At 47.5% G+C, this 12,500-nt stretch overlaps 1 protein-coding gene across 1 annotated transcript in view; it reads left to right on the forward strand.

Moving 5' to 3' along the window:
• The window catches only part of LOC110531035 (sodium channel protein type 4 subunit alpha), a 105,121-nt gene that overhangs the window by 1,018 nt on the left and 91,603 nt on the right, over positions 1-12,500 (forward strand). The gene's annotated exons all lie outside the window — the stretch shown is intronic.

Genomic DNA, 12,500 nt, shown 5'->3' on the forward strand with positions numbered 1-12,500 from the left:
TCCTCCAATAATATTTCGCCCCACAATGCACCATCATTTACAGTATGCTGCAGTAAATACAAAACAGCAATACAGTACTTTTTATAATTGAAAATACAATCCAGTAATTACTAATAGTGAATTTCTAATAATATATTACAATTTACCCACTGATTTTCGGCGTTTTATATCACTTGCTTGTTACGCCTTAACAAAGGCTTCCAAACTGCCCGTGACTCAACTAACCTGTACCCCCCGCACACTGACTCGGTACCGGTGCCCCCTGTATATAGCCTCATTACTAACCTGTACCCCCGCACACTGACTCTGTACCGGTGCCCCCTGTATATAGCCTCATTACTAACCTGTACCCCCGCACACTGACTCTGTACCGGTGCCCCCTGTATATAGCCTCATTACTAACCTGTACCCCCGCACACTGACTCTGTACCGGTGCCCCCTGTATATAGCCTCATTACTAACCTGTACCCCCGCACACTGACTCTGTACTGGTGCCCCCTGTATATAGTCTCATTACTAACCTGTACCCCCGCACACTGACTCTGTACCGGTGCCCCCTGTATATAGCCTCATTACTAACCTGTACCCCCGCACACTGACTCTGTACCGGTGCCCCCTGTATATAGCCTCATTACTAACCTGTACCCCCGCACACTGACTCTGTACCGGTGCCCCCTGTATATAGCCTCATTACTAACCTGTACCCCCGCACACTGACTCTGTACCGGTGCCCCCTGTATATAGCCTCATTACTAACCTGTACCCCCGCACACTGACTCGGTACCGGTGCCCCCTGTATATAGCCTCATTACTAACCTGTACCCCCGCACACTGACTCTGTACCGGTGCCCCCTGTATATAGCCTCATTACTAACCTGTACCCCCGCACACTGACTCGGTACCGGTGCCCCCTGTATATAGCCTCATTACTAACCTGTACCCCTGCACACTGACTCTGTACCGGTGCCCCCTGTATATAGCCTCATTACTAACCTGTACCCCCGCACACTGACTCTGTACCGGTGCCCCCTGTATATAGCCTCATTATTGTTATTCTTATTGTGTTACTTTTTATTTTAGTCTACTTGGTAAATATTTTCTTCTTCTTGAACTGAACTGTTGGTTTAGGGCTCGTAAGCATTTCACAGTAAAGTCTACACTTCTTGTATTCGGCGCGTATGACAAATAAAGTTTGATTTGATTTGATTGTGACTCCAGGGCCAAACAAATCAAAAGGAAGTGGCTAGCCACCCAGCCATTAAAGGTTTGAGACCTGCTGCCACTCTTATCTGTCCCCTTATATTTAATTGTTAGGGAACTACCACCACATATTAAATTAGTACAAGGACTCTCACTAAAGGATGCAACAAATATAGCCTCTTCCAAGACATGCCTCAAAATATATTAAAACACGAGAAACAACAAGACCATGCACCCACTAGTGGTCAAAATATCTTTGGAATGTGGTATGGTACTGTATTCTGAATTACAGTAAATTACTGGCAGCAATTGGCCAGTTAAGTTACTGTAGAGTTTCAGGACAACGTTTGTAGAATTCCTAAAATACAGTATATTACTGTATTCTGTGCGGGTACAGCATTCTCACTCACTGGTGCAACAAACATAGACTAACAGTGAAACACTTCCTCAGAGGCCCTTCCCAACAATGCAGAGTTAAAGATACAAAAAGTGTATATACATTTGAAATAGTGACACGAGAAGTGAATGAATACACAGTGAATAACGAATAACAATAATGAGTGAAAATAACATGGTTATATACAGGAAGTACCAGGTAATAACATGGTTATATACAGGAAGTACCAGGTAATAACATGGTTATATACAGGAAGTACCAGGTAATAACATGGTTATATACAGGAAGTACCAGGTAATAACATGGTTATATACAGGAAGTACCAGGTAATAACATGGTTATATACAGGAAGTACCAGGTAATAACATGGTTATATACAGGAAGTACCAGTACTGAGTCATTGTGCAGGGATATGAGGTAATAACATGGTTATATACAGGCAGTACCAGTACTGAGTCATTGTGCAGGGAAATGAGGTAATAACATGGTTATATACAGGCAGTACCAGTACTGAGTCATTGTGCAGGGATATGAGGTAATAACATGGTTATATATAGGGAGTACCAGTACTGAGTCATTGTGCAGGGATATGAGGTAATTGAGGTAGCTATATACATGTAGGTAGGGGCAACAGGATAGATATTAGACAGTAACAGCAGTATACTGTAGGTAGGGGTAAAGGATAGATAATAGACAGTAACAGCAGTATACTGTAGGTAGGGTAAAGGATAGATAGTAGACAGTAACAGCAGTATACTGTAGGTAGGGTAAAGGATAGATAATAGACAGTAACAGCAGTATACTGTAGGTAGGGTTATAGGATAGATAATAGACAGTAGCAGCAGTATACTGTAGGTAGGGGTAAAGTGACTAGGCAACATGATAGATAATAGACAGTAACAGCAGTATACTGTAGGTAGGGTAAAGGATAGATAGTAGACAGTAACAGCAGTATACTGTAGGTAGGGTAAAGGATAGATAATAGACAGTAACAGCAGTATACTGTAGGTAGGGTTATAGGATAGATAATAGACAGTAACAGCAGTATACTGTAGGTAGGGGTAAAGTGACTAGGCAACAGGATAGATATTAGACAGTAACTTGGCCCGCTGGTACCACTTGCCGTGTGGTAGCAGAGAGAACAGTCTATGGCTTGGGGGCTTCCTCTGACACCGCCTGGTATAGAGGTCCTGGATGGCAGGGAGCTCGGCCCCCGTGATGTACTGGGCTGTATTCAACACCTTCTGTAGCGCCTTGCAGTTGGGTGCCTTGCAATTTCCGTACCAAGAAGTGATGCAGCCAGTCAAGATGCTTTCAATGGTGCAGCTGTATAAATGTTTTAGTATCTGAGTGCCCATGCCAAATCTTTTCAGTCTCCTGAGGGGGAAGAGGTGCTGTCGTGCCCTCTTCACAACTGTGTTGGTGTGTGTGGACCATGTTAATTCCTCAGTAATGTGGACACCAAGGAACTTCAAGCTCTTGACCCACTCCACTACAGCCACATCAATGTGGATAGTGGCGTGCTCGCCCCTCCGTTTCCTGTAGTCCACGATCAGCTCCGTTGTCTTGCTGACGTTAAGGGAGAGGTTGTTGTCCTCTCTGACCTCACCCCCTATAGGCTGTGTCATCGTTGTCATACCACTTTCGTATTGTCAGCAAACTTGATGATGGTGTTGGAGTCATGCTCGGGCCACGCAGTCATGTGTGAACTACGAGTACAGGAAGGGAGTAAGCACACACCCCTGTGTTGATTGTCAGCGTGGCGGATGTGATATTTCCTACCCTCATCGCCTGGGGGGTCGGCCCGTCAGGAAGACCACAACACATACCTGCCCACCAGAGACCACAACACATACCTGCCCACCAGAGACCACAACACATACCTGCCCACCAGAGACCACAACACATACCTGCCCACCAGAGACCACAACACTTAACTGCCCACCAGAGACCACAACACATACCTGCCCACCAGAGACCACAACACATACCTGCCCACCAGAGACCACAACACTTACCTGCCCACCAGAGACCACAACACATACCTGCCCACCAGAGACCACAACACTTACCTGCCCACCAGAGACCACAACACATACCTGCCCACCAGAGACCACAACACATACCTGCCCACCAGAGACCACAACACTTACCTGCCCACCAGAGATCACAACACATACCTGCCCACCAGAGACCACAACACATACCTGCCCACCAGAGACCACAACACTTACCTGCCCACCAGAGACCACAACACATACCTGCCCACCAGAGACCACAACACATACCTGCCCACCAGAGACCACAACACATACCTGCCCACCAGAGACCACAACACTTACCTGCCCACCAGAGACCACAACACATACCTGTCCACCAGAGACCACAACACATACCTGCCCACCAGAGACCACAACACATACCTGCCCACCAGAGACCACAACACATACCTGCCCACCAGAGACCACAACACATACCTGCCCACCAGAGACCACAACACATACCTGCCCACCAGAGACCGCAACACACATCGCTTTTCTTTGTGCTATGATTCAACTTCTCTTTCTCCAAAATAATATTGATAACCCCTAAATCTAACAATATTATGTTTTTCATGAAATGTCCCATTGACATTTAGTGGTCTCATCCATGTGCTGTGAGAGGAGATCCTACACCTCTTCTGACCTCTGACCCCTGAGTCAGGCAGTGTGATGGGATGAACTAAGGGTCAAGCCTCTCTGTTCCTGACCAATGTTTACAGAGTCGTAGATCAGGCGTCTCTTCCCCTCACCAGAGGCTTAACAGAGTCGTAAAACAGGCCTCTCTGTCCCTGGCCAGAGTCTTAACAGAGTCGTAGATCAGGCCTCTTGGTCCCTGGCCAGAGTCTTAACAGAGTCGTAGATCAGGCCTCTTGGTCCCTGGCCAGAGTCTTAACAGAGTTGTAGATCAGGCCTCTTGGTCCCTGGCCAGAGTCTTAACAGAGTCGTAGATCAGGCCTCTTGGTCCCTGGCCAGAGTCTTAACAGAGTCGTAGATCAGGCCTCTTGGTCCCTGGCCAGAGTCTTAACAGAGTCGTAGATCAGGCCTCTTGGTCCCTGGCCAGAGTCTTAACAGAGTCATAGATCAGGCCTCTTGGTCCCTGGCCAGAGTCTTAACAGAGTCGTAGATCAGGCCTCTTGGTCCCTGGCCAGAGTCTTAACAGAGTCGTAGATCAAGCCTCTTGGTCCCTGGCCAGAGTCTTAACAGAGTCGTAGATCAAGCCTCTTGGTCCCTGGCCAGAGTCTTAACAGAGTCGTAGATCAGTTCTTTCTGTCCCTGGCCAGAGTCTTAACAGAGTCGTAGATCAGGCCTCTTGGTCCCTGGCCAGAGTCTTAACAGAGTCGTAGATCAGGCCTCTTGGTCCCTGGCCAGAGTCTTAACAGAGTCGTAGATCAGGCCTCTTGGTCCCTGGCCAGAGTCTTAACAGAGTCGTAGATCAAGCCTCTTGGTCCCTGGCCAGAGTCTTAACAGAGTCGTAGATCAGTTCTTTCTGTCCCTGGCCAGAGTCTTAACAGAGTCGTAGATCAGGCCTCTTGGTCCCTGGCCAGAGTCTTAACAGAGTCGTAGATCAGGCCTCTTGGTCCCTGGCCAGAGTCTTAACAGAGTCGTAGATCAGGCCTCTTGGTCCCTGGCCAGAGTCTTAACAGAGTCGTAGATCAGGCCTCTTGGTCCCCGGCCAGAGTCTTAGCAGAGTCGTAGATCAGGCCTCTTGGTCCCTGGCCAGAGTCTTAACAGAGTCGTAGATCAAGCCTCTTGGTCCCTGGCCAGAGTCTTAACAGAGTCGTAGATCAAGCCTCTTGGTCCCTGGCCAGAGTCTTAACAGAGTCGTAGATCAGTTCTTTCTGTCCCTGGCCAGAGTCTTAACAGAGTCGTAGATCAGGCCTCTTGGTCCCTGGCCAGAGTCTTAACAGAGTCGTAGATCAGGCCTCTTGGTCCCTGGCCAGAGTCTTAACAGAGTCGTAGATCAGGCCTCTTGGTCCCTGGCCAGAGTCTTAACAGAGTCGTAGATCAAGCCTCTTGGTCCCTGGCCAGAGTCTTAACAGAGTCGTAGATCAGTTCTTTCTGTCCCTGGCCAGAGTCTTAACAGAGTCGTAGATCAGGCCTCTTGGTCCCTGGCCAGAGTCTTAACAGAGTCGTAGATCAGGCCTCTTGGTCCCTGGCCAGAGTCTTAACAGAGTCATAGATCAGGCCTCTTGGTCCCTGGCCAGAGTCTTAACAGAGTCATAGATCAGGCCTCTTGGTCCCTGGCCAGAGTCTTAACAGAGTCGTAGATCAGTTCTTTCTGTCCCTGGCCAGAGTCTTAACAGAGTCGTAGATCAGGCCTCTTGGTCCCTGGCCAGAGTCTTAACAGAGTCGTAGATCAGGCCTCTTGGTCCCTGGCCAGAGTCTTAACAGAGTCGTAGATCAGGCCTCTTGGTCCCTGGCCAGAGTCTTAACAGAGTCGTAGATCAAGCCTCTTGGTCCCTGGCCAGAGTCTTAACAGAGTCGTAGATCAAGCCTCTTGGTCCCTGGCCAGAGTCTTAACAGAGTCGTAGATCAGTTCTTTCTGTCCCTGGCCAGAGTCTTAACAGAGTCGTAGATCAGGCCTCTTGGTCCCTGGCCAGAGTCTTAACAGAGTCGTAGATCAGGCCTCTTGGTCCCTGGCCAGAGTCTTAACAGAGTCGTAGATCAGGCCTCTTGGTCCCTGGCCAGAGTCTTAACAGAGTCGTAGATCAAGCCTCTTGGTCCCTGGCCAGAGTCTTAACAGAGTCGTAGATCAGTTCTTTCTGTCCCTGGCCAGAGTCTTAACAGAGTCGTAGATCAGGCCTCTTGGTCCCTGGCCAGAGTCTTAACAGAGTCGTAGATCAGGCCTCTTGGTCCCTGGCCAGAGTCTTAACAGAGTCGTAGATCAGGCCTCTTGGTCCCTGGCCAGAGTCTTAACAGAGTCGTAGATCAGGCCTCTTGGTCCCCGGCCAGAGTCTTAGCAGAGTCGTAGATCAGGCCTCTTGGTCCCTGGCCAGAGTCTTAACAGAGTCGTAGATCAAGCCTCTTGGTCCCTGGCCAGAGTCTTAACAGAGTCGTAGATCAAGCCTCTTGGTCCCTGGCCAGAGTCTTAACAGAGTCGTAGATCAGTTCTTTCTGTCCCTGGCCAGAGTCTTAACAGAGTCGTAGATCAGGCCTCTTGGTCCCTGGCCAGAGTCTTAACAGAGTCGTAGATCAGGCCTCTTGGTCCCTGGCCAGAGTCTTAACAGAGTCGTAGATCAGGCCTCTTGGTCCCTGGCCAGAGTCTTAACAGAGTCGTAGATCAAGCCTCTTGGTCCCTGGCCAGAGTCTTAACAGAGTCGTAGATCAGTTCTTTCTGTCCCTGGCCAGAGTCTTAACAGAGTCGTAGATCAGGCCTCTTGGTCCCTGGCCAGAGTCTTAACAGAGTCGTAGATCAGGCCTCTTGGTCCCTGGCCAGAGTCTTAACAGAGTCATAGATCAGGCCTCTTGGTCCCTGGCCAGAGTCTTAACAGAGTCATAGATCAGGCCTCTTGGTCCCTGGCCAGAGTCTTAACAGAGTCGTAGATCAGTTCTTTCTGTCCCTGGCCAGAGTCTTAACAGAGTCGTAGATCAGGCCTCTTGGTCCCTGGCCAGAGTCTTAACAGAGTCGTAGATCAGGCCTCTTGGTCCCTGGCCAGAGTCTTAACAGAGTCGTAGATCAGGCCTCTTGGTCCCTGGCCAGAGTCTTAACAGAGTCGTAGATCAGGCCTCTTGGTCCCTGGCCAGAGTCTTAACAGAGTCATAGATCAGGCCTCTTGGTCCCTGGCCAGAGTCTTAACAGAGTCGTAGATCAGGCCTCTTGATCCCTGGCCAGAGTCTTAACAGAGTCGTAGATCAGGCCTCTTGGTCCCTGGCCAGAGTCTTAACAGAGTCGTAGATCAGGCCTCTTGGTCCCTGGCCAGAGTCTTAACAGAGTCGTAGATCAGGCCTCTTGGTCCCTGGCCAGAGTCTTAACAGAGTCGTAGATCAGGCCTCTTGGTCCCTGGCCAGAGTCTTAACAGAGTCGTAGATCAGGCCTCTTGGTCCCTGGCCAGAGTCTTAACAGAGTCGTAGATCAGGCCTCTTGGTCCCTGGCCAGAGTCTTAACAGAGTCGTAGATCAAGCCTCTTGGTCCCTGGCCAGAGTCTTAACAGAGTCGTAGATCAGTTCTTTCTGTCCCTGGCCAGAGTCTTAACAGAGTCGTAGATCAGGCCTCTTGGTCCCTGGCCAGAGTCTTAACAGAGTCGTAGATCAGGCCTCTTGGTCCCTGGCCAGAGTCTTAACAGAGTCGTAGATCAGGCCTCTTGGTCCCTGGCCAGAGTCTTAACAGAGTCGTAGATCAGGCCTCTTGGTCCCCGGCCAGAGTCTTAGCAGAGTCGTAGATCAGGCCTCTTGGTCCCTGGCCAGAGTCTTAACAGAGTCGTAGATCAAGCCTCTTGGTCCCTGGCCAGAGTCTTAACAGAGTCGTAGATCAAGCCTCTTGGTCCCTGGCCAGAGTCTTAACAGAGTCGTAGATCAGTTCTTTCTGTCCCTGGCCAGAGTCTTAACAGAGTCGTAGATCAGGCCTCTTGGTCCCTGGCCAGAGTCTTAACAGAGTCGTAGATCAGGCCTCTTGGTCCCTGGCCAGAGTCTTAACAGAGTCGTAGATCAGGCCTCTTGGTCCCTGGCCAGAGTCTTAACAGAGTCGTAGATCAAGCCTCTTGGTCCCTGGCCAGAGTCTTAACAGAGTCGTAGATCAGTTCTTTCTGTCCCTGACCAGAGTCTTAACAGAGTCGTAGATCAGGCCTCTTGGTCCCTGGCCAGAGTCTTAACAGAGTCGTAGATCAGGCCTCTTGGTCCCTGGCCAGAGTCTTAACAGAGTCGTAGATCAGGCCTCTTGGTCCCTGGCCAGAGTCTTAACAGAGTCGTAGATCAGGCCTCTTGGTCCCTGGCCAGAGTCTTAACAGAGTCATAGATCAGGCCTCTTGGTCCCTGGCCAGAGTCTTAACAGAGTCGTAGATCAGGCCTCTTGATCCCTGGCCAGAGTCTTAACAGAGTCGTAGATCAGGCCTCTTGGTCCCTGGCCAGAGTCTTAACAGAGTCGTAGATCAGGCCTCTTGGTCCCTGGCCAGAGTCTTAACAGAGTCGTAGATCAGGCCTCTTGGTCCCTGGCCAGAGTCTTAACAGAGTCGTAGATCAGTTCTTTCTGTCCCTGGCCAGAGTCTTAACAGAGTCGTAGATCAGGCCTCTTGGTCCCTGGCCAGAGTCTTAACAGAGTCATAGATCAGGCCTCTTGGTCCCTGGCCAGAGTCTTAACAGAGTATTAGGGCTTTTGAGGTGACCGTATTACCACCACACCAGCAGTCATGACCGCAGTGAAATTCCACGGTAATCTCCTTTTTTGCACTCTGGACATGCTTTGGTAGGACCCAACTGGCCTGGTACTCAGGGCTCTATTGTCCCTCTAACCATTCTGACATCAATGCAAATTAAATCTTTAAAACACTTATCATCAAAATAGTTGTTTTTAAAAAGTTCAACGACGGGTTGAAACTGAGTGTGAAAACATGGTGGTTTAAAGCTTAACACAATAAAATGTACAGTACTTTCTAATCGTGATGATTAATTCAAAACACGCATAGACATATTACAGCTAATGCATATGTATATGCTGATGAGCCCAAGCCTGAAAAAAACCTGAATTCAAATTATGATTGTGTCATTTTACAATATATAGCCTACCGCATTTTACAAAAAACATTAATAAATAACTGATTGAAGACATCTTTGGTACGTAATTGGTCTAGCCTATACTCCAAAATTAAACACATTTGAGTAATTGCCCTTGAGTGTGGGCTGTATTAGTATGCATACTGGATTACCTGATGCTACACTCCAAAATGTATATTCATGAGTCTGGTAGGTGATGCTGTTGGTTCATTGATTGTTGATTACAGAGTTGTAGAGCAGGCCTCTCTGTCCTTTACCAGAGTCTTTACAGAGTCGTAGATCAGGCCTCTCTGTCCTTTACCAGAGTCTTTACAGAGTCGTAGATCAGGCCTCTCTGTCCTTTACCAGAGTCTTTACAGAGTCGTAGATCAGGCCTCTCTGTCTATTACCAGAGTCTTTACAGAGTCGTAGAACAGGCCTCTCTGTCTATTACCAGAGTCTTTACAGAGTCGTAGAACAGGCCTCTCTGTCTATTACCAGAGTCTTTAAAGTCGTAGATCAGGCCTCTGTCCTTTACCAGAGTCTTTACAGAGTCGTAGATCAGGCCTCTCTGTCCATTACTAGTCTTTACAGAGTCATAGATCAGGCCTCTCTGTCTATTACCAGAGTCTTTACAGAGTCGTAGAACAGGCCTCTCTGTCTATTACCAGAGTCTTTACAGAGTCGTAGATCAGGCATCTCTGTCCATTACTAGTCTTTACAGAGTCGCAGATCAGGCCTCTCTTTACTTTACCAGAGTCTTTACAGAGTCGTAGATCAGGCATCTCTGTCCATTACTAGTCTTTACAGAGTCGTAGATCAGGCCTCTCTGTCCTTTACCTGAGTCTTTACAGAGTTGTAGATCAGGCCTCTCTCCTTTACTAGTCTTTACAGAGTCGTAGATCAGGCCTTTCTGTCCATTACTAGTCTTTACAGAGTCGTAGATCAGGCCTCTCTGTCCTTTACCAGAGTCTTTGCAGAGTCGTAGATCAGGCCTCTCTGTCCTTTACCAGAGTCTTTACAGAGGGATGAGAAAATGGACATGGCAGGTACTCATTCTCTCTCTGAGTCTCTTTGTATTGACATTTGATGAAGCTGCTTGATGCTGTTGCGGACGGCCGGCCCGCTTATTAGGCAGGTTTACGCCGCCCACTATGGCGGCAGAATGACGAGGGCGGCATTTTCCGAGCTTAACTGACCAAGACGGACATCCAAAACAACACGTAAAACCTCACATAATTCTACCCAAAAACAAAGACTATTTCTCTCAACCAGTGTCAAATGGGCTTTTAAGGTGAGTGCTGATGCCGCCTTTTGATAAGCAGTGCCCACTACGTTAAAGGCAGGGATGCAAAATATGTATCTCGATTCCTAGCGTGTCTCTCCAGGGTGCTCCGACGGAATCTAAAACAAAAATCCAGAAAATCACATTGTATGATTTTGAACGTATGATCTCTGTAATTGCAAACAAAGGTTTCTGTACCAAATGTTAAGTTCTGCTTTTCTGATGTATCAAATACTTATGTCATGCAATAAAATGCAAATTAATGACTTAAAAATCATACAATGTGATTTTCTGGATTTGTTTTAGATTCTGTCTCTCACAGTTGAAGTGTACCCTATGATATAAATTACAGACCTCGACATGCATTGTAAGTAGGAAAACCTGCAAAATCTGCAGTGTATCAAATACTTGTTCTCCCCACTGTATGTACATGTAGGTAGGGGTAAAGTGACTATGCGTAGATAATGAATAGCGAGTAACAGTAGTGTACAAAAGGAACGGAGGGGGTCAATGTAAATTATCCCGTGGCGATTTGATTAATTGTTCAGCAGTCTTATGGCTTGGGGGTAGAAGTTGTTGAGGAGCCTTTTGGTCCTAGACTTGGTCCCATTTTTACGGTCTTTGGTATGCCTCAGCCAGGGATTGAACTCACAACCTTCTGATTTCAGGGCGGACACTAACCACAAGGCCACTGCCTTGATCAGGGTTCTAAAAGACACTCATGGTGTCCACTGAAAGTTGTCTAGCAACAACAACTGGGACCTAAGACACCCATCATGAGCCCACTAAATTTACCCAAGAGGCAAATAAAATAAAAACCTACCCCAAATGTAGATGGGCATTCATAAAATGACATTTCAGGCAACACTTTAAGCTACACCTCGGTAAGTCAACACTTTAAGCTACACCTCTGTAAGTCAACACTTTAAGCTACACCTCTGTAAGTCAACACTTTAAGCTACACCTCTGTAAGTCAACACTTTAAGCTACACCTCTGTAAGTCAACACTTTAAGCTACACCTCGGTAAGTCAACACTTTAAGCTACACCTCTGTAAGTCAACACTTTAAGCTACACCTCGGTAAGTCAAGACTTTAAGCTACACCTCTGTAAGTCAACACGTTAAGCTACACCTCGGTAAGTCAACACTTTAAGCTACACCTCGGTAAGTCAACACTTTAAGCTACACCTCGGTAAGTGAACACTTTAAGCTACACCTCGGTAAGTCAAGACTTTAAGCTACACCTCTGTAAGTCAACACGTTAAGCTACACCTCGGTAAGTCAACACTTTAAGCTACACCTCTGTAAGTCAACACTTTAAGCTACACCTCGGGAAGTCAACACTTTAAGCTACACCTCGGTAAGTCAACACTTTAAGCTACACCTCGGTAAGTCAACACTTTAAGCTACACCTCTGTAAGTCAACACTTTAAGCTACACCTCGGTAAGTCAACACTTTAAGCTACACCTCTGTAAGTCAACACTTTAAGCTACACCTCGGTAAGTCAACACTTTAAGCTACACCTCGGTAAGTCAACACTTTAAGCTACACCTCGGTAAGTCAACACTTTAAGCTACACCTCTGTAAGTCAACACTTTAAGCTACACCTCTGTAAGTCAACACTTTAAGCTACACCTCGGTAAGTCAACACTTTAAGCTACACCTCTGTAAGTCAACACTTTAAGCTACACCTCGGTAAGTCAACACTTTAAGCTACACCTCGGTAAGTCAACACTTTAAGCTACACCTCGGTAAGTCAACACTTTAAGCTACACCTCGGTAAGTACGTACTGACACCTTTTTGATGTCTTTTTTTGGTGCCGTTCTGGACCGGCCTTGAAAACCACTTCTACAGACATTGGGTTTTGGTCCTGTCCAGACCAAATCTGA

Source organism: Oncorhynchus mykiss, chromosome 8 (assembly GCF_013265735.2).
Source record: "Oncorhynchus mykiss isolate Arlee chromosome 8, USDA_OmykA_1.1, whole genome shotgun sequence".
In the NCBI taxonomy this organism is placed as follows: Eukaryota; Metazoa; Chordata; class Actinopteri; order Salmoniformes; family Salmonidae; genus Oncorhynchus; species Oncorhynchus mykiss.